General features: G+C 36.3%; 1 long non-coding RNA gene across 1 annotated transcript; it reads right to left on the bottom strand.

Moving 5' to 3' along the window:
• Positions 1 to 1,474: 1,474 nt before the first annotated feature.
• On the bottom strand, positions 1,475 to 12,584 carry LOC138900477 (uncharacterized). Its single transcript, XR_011411507.1, has 3 exons — positions 12,412 to 12,584; positions 12,137 to 12,228; positions 1,475 to 2,231 (listed from the first exon to the last, which is right to left on the bottom strand). It is a non-coding gene; the product is annotated as an uncharacterized lncRNA (long non-coding RNA).
• Positions 12,585 to 12,726: the final 142 nt, after the last annotated feature.

Genomic DNA, 12,726 nt, shown 5'->3' with positions numbered 1-12,726 from the left:
CCGGCAAGTTGATTCACTACACATTGGTTGGGTGTGTTAATCATACGATAGAAAGTTTGTTGAATCATGTTCTCCGTCATATTGTTTTTGGGACATTCCTTAACCATTGTTATATACGTTCCCATATCCCGTGTTGTGGTTCATTCGGCTCTTGCTTGAATGCCAAAATCTCATCCCGAAGTGTAGCCATGTGCCCCGGAGAGAAGAACTTAGAAATAATCTTTTCTGCCAACTCATCCCAAGTGTGAATGGAATGGTTTGGAAATCATTCCAACCAATATAAAGCTTTCCCCCGTAGAGAGAAGGGAAAAGGCCTTAGCCTCAATGTATCCTCAGAGACATTTGTTTGTTTGCTCCCCCAACAAGTGTCCACAAACCCCTTCAAATATTTGTATGCATTTTGAGTTGGAGCACCGGTGAAGAAACCTCGTTGCTCAAGCAAAGTGAGCATCACATTGGTGATTTGAAAGTTGCCCGCCCTAATACGGGGAGGGACTATTGCACTTGCATATCCTTCATTAGGTAATATCCTGTGTGGAGCCACTTGTGGTGGAGGTGGTGATGGGGCGGGGACATTGTCATGAGGCACCCGGCCTATTCTATTGGCTTGAGGTTCAAGAAGAACCTCATCAATTTGCTCATCCTTGACGTCTACATCACCCAAAGGTAAATTTCCGAGCTCATTGTTCGCCATGGTTATACCTACGATTTCTCAAACAAGTTAGTAACATGGAAGGAAAAGAAGATATTCCGAAAACACCCTCAAATATATATCTAACACCGTTTTATGTCCCCGGCAACGGTGCCTAAAATTGATAACGTCTACAACACACCTCTATAGGAGATATGATACGGTCGTATGCAATTATAATTACCCAACTATGAGTCGGGGTCGAATCCACTTAGAGTTATGAAGGGTGTTAGGAGTATATATTTGAAGCAAGAAAATGGGTTATCTAAGATTGAAATTCCACAACAAGGTTTTGTTTTCTATTTCTATTGTTACTCTAATGAATGCAAGCTAAAGAAAATAGATTATAGATAAATGTTTTTGAGGTTTTTCCAATTGGATTAAAGGCCTAGGGATGTGACCATAACGTAGGTGTTTGCCTAATGGGATAAAGATGTTTATACTTGTTTTGTTTATTGGGGTGTATTATAGCTCTCAACTCCATGTTAACCATACAATACCTCTCGGTTAGAGAGTGATTGTGCCCAATTTGGCTTTCTCAAGTCCAAATGGGTATCAACCAAAACAGTTGATAAGAGCTCAAGTCGGGTTCTTACTATCTCTAGTTTGAACCCTTTAATTAGGTTAATCAATCTCTCAATTAACCCAATTCCTTGTTAGCTAAGTTATCCTAGACTAGGTCCCTCTTTCTCAAGTAGAGACTAAGTCAAATAGGCATGAATCAATGTTTGCAACCATTAATTCTAAAATTGAAGCATGAACTAAGTTAGATAATCAACACCAAATCATAAACAATCATAAAATTAATCACGCATAAGGTTTACACAGTTGGGTCATAACCCTAGTAAAACTCTAGCTACTTATAATGGGATTTGAAGAAAATAAAGTTGAAAAACTAATTAAACTCATAATGGAAGATTAAAATGATGAAATCTAATGTTAAAATACTCAAATAAGCTAAAACTTCCTAAAATAGCTAAAAGAAACGGCTCCAACAGTTTTATATGTTCCAACTTGACCTAATTTTGTGAAACTCGTCTATTTATACAGGGCAAACAATCGCGGACAAAAATGCCCATCAGTAGGTTCTGCGGTCACATAATTTCATGCACGGTCCGCAGATTTCTTCAGTTGGTAGGAATGTGAGTTCTGCGGCTGCACATTTTTGGACTGCGACCGCAAGGCAATCTTCTACGGCCGCACATTTTTGGACTGCGGCCGCGAGGCAATCTTCTGCGGCCGTACAATTCTTGTACGGTCCGCACTTCATAAAGGCTCCTGGACCTGGTATTTTTGCTTACTCTTTGATCTATGACTCTTAAGCCCAGTTCTGCGGCCGCACAATTCATGTACGGTCCGCACATTGCTGAAAGTTCTTTTAAATTTTTCTTCTTGGTTTGCGGCGGCAAATGGAATTCTGCGGTCCGCAATTTCTTCTGCGGATTGCACATTTGTGCTTCTGTTCTCTTTATTACCTGTTGCTTCGGAACACTCCTTTTTGAGTCCAATTTCATCTCAGGAGACCAAACTTCCAGCATTCCTGCAATTTGCACAATTTTATTAGTTTCGAGAACATAATTCAATACTTTCGGACTAAAACAAAAGCTAAAAGGTGCTAATAAGCAGTCAAAATCCCCACTTATCACCTCGTTACCCCTTTTTATGCTTCACACATGTGTGTTTATGATTTTATGACTTGCAGGGTTGGTTAGTTCCGTTCCGGAAAGCTTTTGGGTTTATTTGGACCCTTGTTTCTTGACTTATAAGTTTAAGAGCCTGTTTGGCTTAGCTAATTTAAAGTAGCTAACAAACATTAGGTGTTGAAAAGCTTTTTTAGTGCTGAAACTGATTTAAATAAATAAGTAGTTATGTGTTTGGATAAAAGTGCTGAAATTGATAATAAACAACGGAAGTGTTTGGTTAAAAAGTGTTGATAAGCTCTTTTTTCTGTTAAAACGACTTAATGACTTTTATAACTATTTACACTACTAAAGGCGTCACTTCCTTCAAAAATTTAGATTCTAAATAAATTCAAACTCAAAATAATCTATTTATTATGTTATTTTAAATACAAAAATGATTAGATAATATCATTTTTTATAAATATAATTTATGTTATGATAAGTATACAGTCATAAATTAGAATGTAGGGAGTATAAATTAACAAAAATTAAGGAAAAAACTTAAATAATGCACAAAGTATTTGTAGAGAAGAAACAAGCACTTAATAATGTGTATTGTTTATGGTAAACATGTGAAAAAATCAAGTACAATGGAGAAATTCAGGATGATATTGTCTTTTCTCTAAGTATATACGTTATATTCTATAAGGTATTGTTGCTTTCATCCCTTTTTATTACTCGTTATTAAAAATAAGAGAATACATGTCTAACAGTTAATATCCCACAATAGAAATATACAACTAAGCGTAGGAATCTGTTACTTGAGGTTAATAGTTAATACACGTCACATAGGTATAACAATATGCTGAAGACAGGTGAATTTTGTTACCTCAAATTGCCGATGGAAATCTGGTGTAGAGAATTGCAGAGGCATGGGCTATTTAGGTTTTGAAAAACTAGGAGAGAGTGAAATTATATGAGGAGTTTTGTTTTAAAAGAAGTATTTTAGGGATAAAATAGTAGATATTTTGATCAAACCTAAAGCGCTTATAAGCTGAATTTAATAAATTGGAGGAGACCAACTTATGGCTTTTGGCTTATTTTTTATTTATAAGCACTTGAATTATAACCACTTTTAATTTTACCAAATACGTAGATAAGTCAAAAAGTGCTTATAAGCTAGTTTGACCAGCTTATAAGTTTATTCAAACACCCTCTAAATTAGAAAATGTTGACCGAACTTTGACTTTTATGAAAACGACCTCGGAACTGTATTTTTATGGCTTTGATAGCTTTATATGGTGATTTCGTACTTGGGTGTATGACTTTAATTGATTTTGGAAGTCCGTAGGTTGATTTATGCTGATTTACCAAAATTTGGCAATTTGAAGTTGAAAAGTTTGACTGTAGGTTGACTTTTAGCTATCGAGCTTGGAATTTGATTTTGGGACTTGGAATAGGACCGTTATGGTATTTAGAACTTGTCTGCAAAATTTGGTGTCATTTGGAGTTGATTTGATAAGATTCGGACGTCTAATTAAAATTTTAGAAATTCTTGAACTTACTGTGAAATTCATGAATTTTAGTGTTCGATTCGTAGTTTTAGATATTATTTTTGTGTTTTGATCGCACGAGTGAGTTCGTATGATATTTTTAGACTTGTGAGGATATTTGGTTTGGAGCCCCGAGGGCTCGGATGAGTTTCAGACATGTTTTAGAATGATTTTAGATTTAAATTTGACTGGTGGTGTGCTGGTGCTCTGTTATCGCAATTGCGAGCATCGGCCTCGCAATTTCAAAGGTGACAGTAGGGGGGCAGTTGTCACAAATGTGACTTCCCCTTCGCATTTGCGAAGGCAGCAGGATTTTGCTTAGATTGCAATTGTGAACAATTGTTCGCTTTTGTGATGATGGCCAGTTTGCAATTGCGATGATACATAAGGCTGTCAGGGTTCGCAAATGCGAGCCCTGGTCCGCAATTGTGAGGGTTCGCAAATGCGAACCCTGTGTCGCAAATGCGACATCTGCAGCTGCTTAAAGGGCTGGGAGACGGGATTTTTGAACAAATTCTCTCATTTTTAAACCCTAGACTCGATAGGAGGCGATTTGGAGAGGGGATTTTCACCTTCAAACTTTGGGTAAGTTATTTTAATCTATTTCTAATCATATTCCATCAACATATCTTAGATTTTAACATCAAAATTATGTGAATCAAAGTGGGAATTTGTGAAACCATGTCAATTTTTTTTTGAAAAATAAGAAATTGAGTTTTGAGAGTCGATTTGGACTCAGATTTTAAAACTAATCACATATATGAAATCGTGGGGTCGTGGGTAGTCGGAATCTACTTTTGGACCAGGGTTTGACCGGGCGAGACTTGAGTTGACTTTTGTTGACTTTTTAGAAAAAGTAAAATGATCTTAGCTTTATCTCTTGCAATTGATTTCCCTAGCATTGTTTGTTGATATTAAGTCGATTTTGGTTAGATTTAAGTCGTGTGGAGGCAAATTTTAAGGCAAAAGCTATTTTCGAGTGTTGAATTGGCCTAGTTGAGATAAGTGTCTTGCCTAACTTTGTATGGGGAACTACCCCTTAGGATTTGTATTGATTGATTCATTCGTGCTATGTGAAAGCCATGTACGTAAGGTGACGAGTGGGTACACGGGTTGTACGTGGTATTTGACCGGTTTAGGCTACTTAGAATATTTCCATGCTTTAGTTGAAATGTCATATCATGTTCTAAGTTCTCATAACCATTCTATTCCTATTTGTGTTAGTCTATCCTTACATGCCTTAATTGACTTGTTTAATACTTGTTCTACATCCTACTTGATAAATTTATCTCATGCCTTAGTTGAACTTGTTGCCTTTATGTGAGTCATGTCATCTCTTTCATTGTTGATTATCATTTCTTAAAGTCATTGTATGTGTTATCTCGTTTATTGTTAATTTCCATTATTTGAAGTCATTGTTACTAGTTATCTCTTTCATTGCTATTATTCACATTTGAAGTCATGTTATTCCTTCCATTGTGAGTTATTTATATTTGGTTCATAGTTACACGTTATCTTTCTTATTGTTGAGTTATTGGTGTTGAAGTTGTAGAATCCGTATAATTTTGAAACGAAGTTGATAATTGTTAAGATATCTTTCTTGTTGAGAATTTTACATTCATTGTTATTGTTGATATTCTTGTGTACGTTGTAGTAGAGTTGTGGGCTATTCTTGTGAAAATATTGATATTGTTGATTGTTGGTAAGTTGTGATATATGGGCACTTGTGGTGCGAGTTGTTATTATGATATAATATTGACGCGCATGCGGCGGTATAAGGCTTGGGGTTAATGTACATGCGGCGGTATAAGGTGGGACTTATGTGTGTGTTGCTTGTAGGGGAACTACGTGAAGCCACACTGCATCATAAGGTGTGCTAAGTGCGTGTAGCTATTTCAGAAAAAAACTGTTTTCAAAACCCATTTCAAATGTAAGGCTCACGCTGCGGTATAAGGAAAGATTGTGATTGAAATTGAGAAATGTGAATACGAGGCGGTACCTCGATTGTGATTCTTGATTTATACGAAGCGGTACCTCGATGGTGATTCTTATTATACACGAGGCGGTACCTCATTGTGTTATTTTGTTGTTTATCTCATGTTACAAAGAGCTTTGGCGGGAATGTTTCTTGTTGTTTTGTTTTTCCTTGTTCTAGTAGTTGTTGTCCGTATATGATCATTTTCGTTCTATCAGTTTCTTCTTTTATGTTATTTTTATGTTTAATTTACGGTATTAGTTCATGTTATTACCTTGTTTTGAATCAATCATTTCTTCTCTTTTCATTATTTATCCTTATTACACTTTCATACTGTTTATTTATATCCTAGTAGGTGTCTTGACCTGGCCTTGCCACTACTCCATCGAGGTTAGGCTTGATACTTACTGGGTACCGTTGTGGTATACTTATACTACGCTTCTGCACAATTTTTGTGCAGATCCAGGTACGTCTGCTCGTACCGGTCGTTAGAGATCATATGTTAACTACCTTACGGAGACCTCAAGGTATGCGTGCTCGGCGTCCGCATGCCTCAGAATCACCTTCCCTTATTCTTATTTACTGTTGTATTTTCTTTTAGACAATGATGTAGTAGTTACTCTAGTTTTAGTCTGTAGAGCTTATGACTCAGTTCCACCGGTTTTGGGAAAGTATTTACTGAGATTTTATTTCAGGAGTTTATATCAGTTATTCAGCCTTGTTTTAGTATTTTATTAATAATTTTTGTCAAGTTGTTATTAACTGTTAGACTTACCTAGTCCTAGAGACTAGGTACCATCACGACATCCTTCGGTGGGAAATTGGGGTCGTGACATTATCATTGCTTACAATTTCAGAAAGCAACGCACAATGAATTAATTTGCCACAGAATTTAACACCTTCCAGCCGGAAAAAGTTTCCAAAAATAGCATCTCTCAATTTCTTCCATTGCACTTTCGACAAGAAGCTTTTTATTGCTTCCTTATATTGAAAATCACCTTTCCAATACCTCGTCAAATTACGCCAATCGTCAAACTCAAAATATCGATCTTCTTCCATTAGCACAATACTCAGAGCCTGTATTTATAACAAATAAATTTCACCAATAAATAATATATTAAATATATTTTTACTAATCTACAAAGTAGGAAATAACAGGTAAACTTCAAGACACATCTAACTCCCAGTCAATTTTCCAATAAGAATTTCAAAGAAACAGTACAAACCAACAATGTGATGACCCAAAATGTCATCTTTAAATTTAATAAGTAATTATATATTTTAAGACCTCGAAAAGCACTATTTATCATTCCTCGACTTGTGTGCGCAGTCCGTATAATTTTCTGAAAAGTTTTTATGAGAAAAATGGATTAAAATGTAAAATAGAGCGTTAAAACTTAACTAAGTTGACTTTGGCCAATATTTTGACCAAACGGACTCGGATCAGTATTTTGACAATTCTGGTAGGTCCGTATCATGATTTGAGATTTGGGTGTATGCCCAGAATCGAATTCCGAGGTCCCTAGCCCAAGATATGAAATTTTGATGAAAAATTAAAAGCTTGAAAGCTTAATGATTTTTAAGAAATTACTGATGTTGAATTTATTGAAGCCGGGTATGTATTTTGGTTTCGGAGCCCGGTATATGTCCAGTATAATATTTATAACTTGTCTGTCGAATTTGGTGAGAAACGGAGTTGATTTGACGTGATTCAGACGTCTGGTGTGAAAATATAAGTTTTAAAGTTTTCTTAAAAATTTCATTCGTTTTGGGGTTCAATTTGTAATTCTAGGTGTTATTTTGGCGAATTGATCACGCGAGCAAGTTCGTATGATATTTTAGAACTTGTGTGCATGTTTGGTTTGGAGCCCCGAGGGCTCGAGTGAGTTTCGGATAGGCTACGGGATAATTTCGGACTTAGGAAATCTGGTTTTCTGCAGACTTTGGGCTTCTGGTATTTTCTTCATCGCGGTCGGAAATGTACTCTCGCGAACGCGAAGAGATAACTGAGCTGGCTGAATTTTCCTTCTTCGCGAACGCGAAGCTATGGGGACTTTACCCTTCGCGGACGCGACCAGCTCAACGCGAACGCGAAGCTTTAGAGGCCTGGGAGAGGGGTCAGTCGTCCTTCTACGCGAACGCGAGCACTGGCACGCGAACGCGAAGGCCAGGGAGAAAAAGCCTTCGCGAATGCGAAAGCCACGGGCTGGTACTCATCGCGAACGCGAAGAAGGCCTGACGTGTGTGACTTAAAACAGAACCAAAATGGGATTTTTCCCATTTTTCACAAACCCTCAATTAGAACTCGGTTTAGGGGCGATTTCAAAGGAGTTTTTCATGATTTCGAATTGGGTAAGTGTTCTTTATTATATAGTGATTGTATTTCATAAATCTAAGTCTATATTCATCATTTATTTTGGATTTAGAGGGAAGAAATTGGAATTTTTATAATATCTTCCAAAAACGAAAATTTAAGATTTGAAAGTCCGTTTGACATCGGAATTGGATAATTTTTGTATGGTTGAACTCGTAGCGGAACAAGTGTTCGAATTTCGCGAGTTTTTTCGGGATTTGAGATATGGGTCCCATTGTCGAATATTTTAATGAATTTCGGATTTTTATTCGGAAAATTAGTAAATTCATATGGAATTAATTCCTATGATTCGTATTGAGTATATTGAATTGTTTATGAATAGATTTGAAACTTTTGGAGACAAATTTAAAAGGAAAAGTTGTGGTCGAGTAATTGATTGGAATTTGCAAAGCGAGGTAAGTGTCGTGGTTAACCTTGACTTGAGGGAATAGAATCCTTAAACTATTTGATATGTTAAATGCATGTGAACGACGTATACGCGAGGTGACGAGTGTCTATACGTCGTCAAATTAATTGTTTGCATAATTACTTGAAAAATCATAAATTATTTTAAATCATGAATTAATCATTATAATAATTATTTCTCTCCTATTCTTTGTCAAATATTAATCTTTGAATTCCTGCATTAATTGTTACATGCTATTTGAACTATGTGTCTTAATTGTTATTTGACATTTAGCATATTAAATATTAAACAACCTATTTTCTCTCTGATTTCCATAATAATTTGCTATTTGTCTTTGTTTGTTTCATAATTAAATCATAATTATTGTATGCTTGTTGTCTTATAATTTTATATTAATTGTTGCATTTATTGGGGAAATTTCTTCTATAAGAATTGGTAAATGAATATGTTGGATGAGCGACAAAATTGATTGAAATAAATATATTAGAGGATAGAGTTGCACGCCGCAACAGACTTATTAAAAGTCCATATTGGAGGATCGGGTTGCACACCGCAACAGACTTATTAAAAGTTCATATTGGAGGATAGGGTTGCACATCGCAACAGACTTATTTAAAAGTCGATATATATATATATATAGATATATTGGGGGATCGGGTTGCACGCCGCAACAGACTTGATTAAAATAAATATATTGGAGGAACGGGTTGCACGCCACAACAGAATTGAATATGAATATATTGTGAGAGCGGGTTGCACGCTACAACGGAAATTGATGAAAATGATAATTGGTTATGACTGCTGAGTTGGCTTCAATTATTATAAATGAGTTACCTGATATATTTTTATTATTTGTTGTTATTACTAAATAGCGTACAGGTTAATGTAAGTGACCTGCCTTAGCCTCGTCACTACTTCGTCGAGGTTAGGCTCAGCACTTACCAGTACATGGGGTCGGTTGTACTAATACTACACTATGCACTTCTTGTACAGATTTCGGAGTTGGTCCCAACGGCGTACCATAGACTTGCTCGGATTTCAGCTACTCAGAGGAGACTTGAGGTATAACTGCATGGCGTCTGTAGTTCTGAAATCCCCGTCTATTTTACTTTAGTTGTGTGTTTATTTCCAGACAGCTTTATTTTATTCAGGCCCTTACTTGTATTATTCTAGAAGCTCGTACACTTGTGACATCAAATTCTGGGATGGTATTTAGACACCGTTATATTTATGAATTATTCACTATATTTCAGACTTTACTTCCGCAATCGTTCTTTGTTATTAATAAATTTAAAAATTATTTAAAAATTGATTAATATTATTCTAACGTTGGCTTGCCTAGCAAGTGAAATGTTAGGCGCCATCACGGTCCGAAGGTGAGAATTTCGGGTCATGACTAACAACAACCTTGAGTCGATTATACATAGACAAACCCCATTTGCATAAACCTTCAAAATTTTCCATTCCTTATCAAACATAGCCATTAATTGTGCAGCAGTGACCCTTTTTTCCCCTTTATCTATTGTCATATGTTTCAAGAAATCAGATGAAACATCTTTATACCTCAAGAGCGAAGATATTTTTGTTTTCAATTACAAACAAACCATCCAATGGAATTAACTTGCAACAGCAACCCCACCAAAAGTACTCATGATTCAGAAAATGGTATAGGCACACTCACTGCTTTAGACTTAAATTATACATACATTGTGTGTTTATTTATACTATAATTTTTCACCTAATATCATATACAATTGGCTTTAAATCTTACATGTCATCTGGTTAGAGATTCTAATATTCAGTTAGAAAACTGTTATTGGAGTTTCATGTTTATAATTACTATAAGAGGAAATAGAATAGCTATCAAATGAAGGTAGCATTGCAAGGGAAATGAGCTTGCCAACCTTGCTACAAACTATCCTTTGGAATTTAACGAAGATGCAACGTTGCTTTCGTTGTCTTTTGTTTTGCAGTGGAAGAAAATTTAATTTGATATATATATAACAAAACAATAACAACGACAACATACCCAGTATAATCTCACAGGTGGGGTCTGAGCAGGGTAGTGTGTACGCAGACCTTACCCCTACCTGAAGAGGTAGAGAGACTGTTTCTGATAGACCCTCGGCTCAAAAAAAGATGGAAAGGAAGAAAAGGGAAGAAGAAGAAGAAGAAGAAGAAATGGGGGGGGAGAAAGAAGAGGGAGACAAAAGACGATAAGGAAAAAGAGGAGAAAAAAGTAGCGTCTGATAGTAATAATCAGGGAGTAATAATTTCCAGTAAAAGGGGAGAAAGAGTAGCATAAAATAGTAACAATCACGGAGCAATAATTTTCAGTAGCAATTTTCAAAAATAATGGACGTGGTTGATAATAACAAACTAGAAGGAAGTAACTTTCAACCAACAACAAGAATATTACTAGTACTACTGGCAAACTAGGAGAAACTCATAACTACATATCAACCCACCACCTTAATCCTCGACCTCCACACCTTCATATCACTAGTCATGTCCTCGGTTAGGTGCAGCACCGATATGTCCTATCTAATCACCTCTCCCTAATACTTCTTTGGACTACCCCTGCCCTTCCTCAAGCTCGCCAAAGGCAACTTATTCCCACAACTTGGCTTCCACGGATGCCACTTCAACCTTGTCCCTAATAACTTCACTCATGATCTTGTCTTTCCTGGTATGTCCACACATTCATCTCAACATCCTCATTTCAGCTACGCTCAGCTTCTGGACATGGGACTTCTTGACGGACCAACACTCAACTCCATAAACATAGCCGGTCTAACCACCACCCTGTAGAACTTGCCCTTAAGTCTAGGGGGCACATTCTTATCGCATAAAACCCCCGAAGCTAGCGTCCATCTCATCCAACCCGCTCCAATGCGGTGAGTAACATCCTCATCAACCTCCTCGTTGCTTTGGATTATAGACCCAAGATACTCGAAACTATCTCTTGTGGGTATGACTTGAGTATCAATCTTTACTTTCACTTATTCGTCATGCCTCTCATCACTGAACTTGCACTCCAAGTATTCAGTTTTCGACCTACTCAACTTGAAACCTTTACTCCAGTGTCTGTCTCCAAACTTTCAACCTAGCGTTAACACCCCCTCGCATCATATATATATATATATATATATATATATATATATATATATATATATATATATATATATATATATATATAAAACCTTATAAATAGTTTAACTTCTTAGTGAAGGAATTTCGTGAACCCCTTTCCGTCCCCTGGATCCGCCCCAAGGTAACATATAATGTAATAATCTCACACGATACTGACCTACAAACCCGAAATCTAAACAGACACCACATAGGCATGAAAATATGAAAAAGGATATGGCAACGAGACTGGATTTTGTGCCCACATATACTATAAAGTATAAACTATATTCCATAGTGACTAGTTTTCTTTGACAACAATTTTAGTTCTACAAATAAGGAAGTCGATCGAGCAGAAGTTGAGCTTAATACTCAAAGAATCAAACCTGATTCACTGCGACGATTTCTTAGCTGCTCGAATCGATTAATGAGTCCGAGAAGTTCTTCAAACTTGAAACAAGTGTTCTTCAAGTTTCCGCTAATATAAAAAAGTGTAATCATCCGTCTAAGTAAAATGAAGCAAACATAAATAAACTTACAGAGTCTAGATGCAGTTGAATTTAGAAAAAGTTAAATATTAGGATCTGAAAAAATACCTAGAACATGGAGAAAATAGTGAATATTAGGATCTGAAAAAAAGTAGAGATTATCCTGAACTTACTCTGCAACTGAAATTATTGCTGCAACGATGAAATTTGATGAAAACCCATGCGAAATTTTGGAGAAATTCCCTACTGTTCGTAGGGAAGTAACGAGAGATTGAGTTCTGGAGAGAAACGAGGGTTTTGAACTTTTGATAATGAAAAAAGTTTGGAAAAGAAAAGACATGAAGAAAGGGTAAAAACATCTTTTCGTATTAATTATAATAGAGTAGTGGCTCGTTTTGCTCGGTAATAAAATTGGTGGCTAAACACTAAATAGCACCTTAAAAAGTGGCCACCCTATGCCATTTCCACACCAAACGACCCGGCACAAT

The sequence above is a fragment of the Nicotiana tomentosiformis genome, chromosome 10 (assembly GCF_000390325.3).
Source record: "Nicotiana tomentosiformis chromosome 10, ASM39032v3, whole genome shotgun sequence".
Lineage (NCBI taxonomy): Eukaryota > Viridiplantae > Streptophyta > Magnoliopsida > Solanales > Solanaceae > Nicotiana > Nicotiana tomentosiformis.
This window is presented reverse-complemented; position numbering and strand designations above follow the sequence as displayed.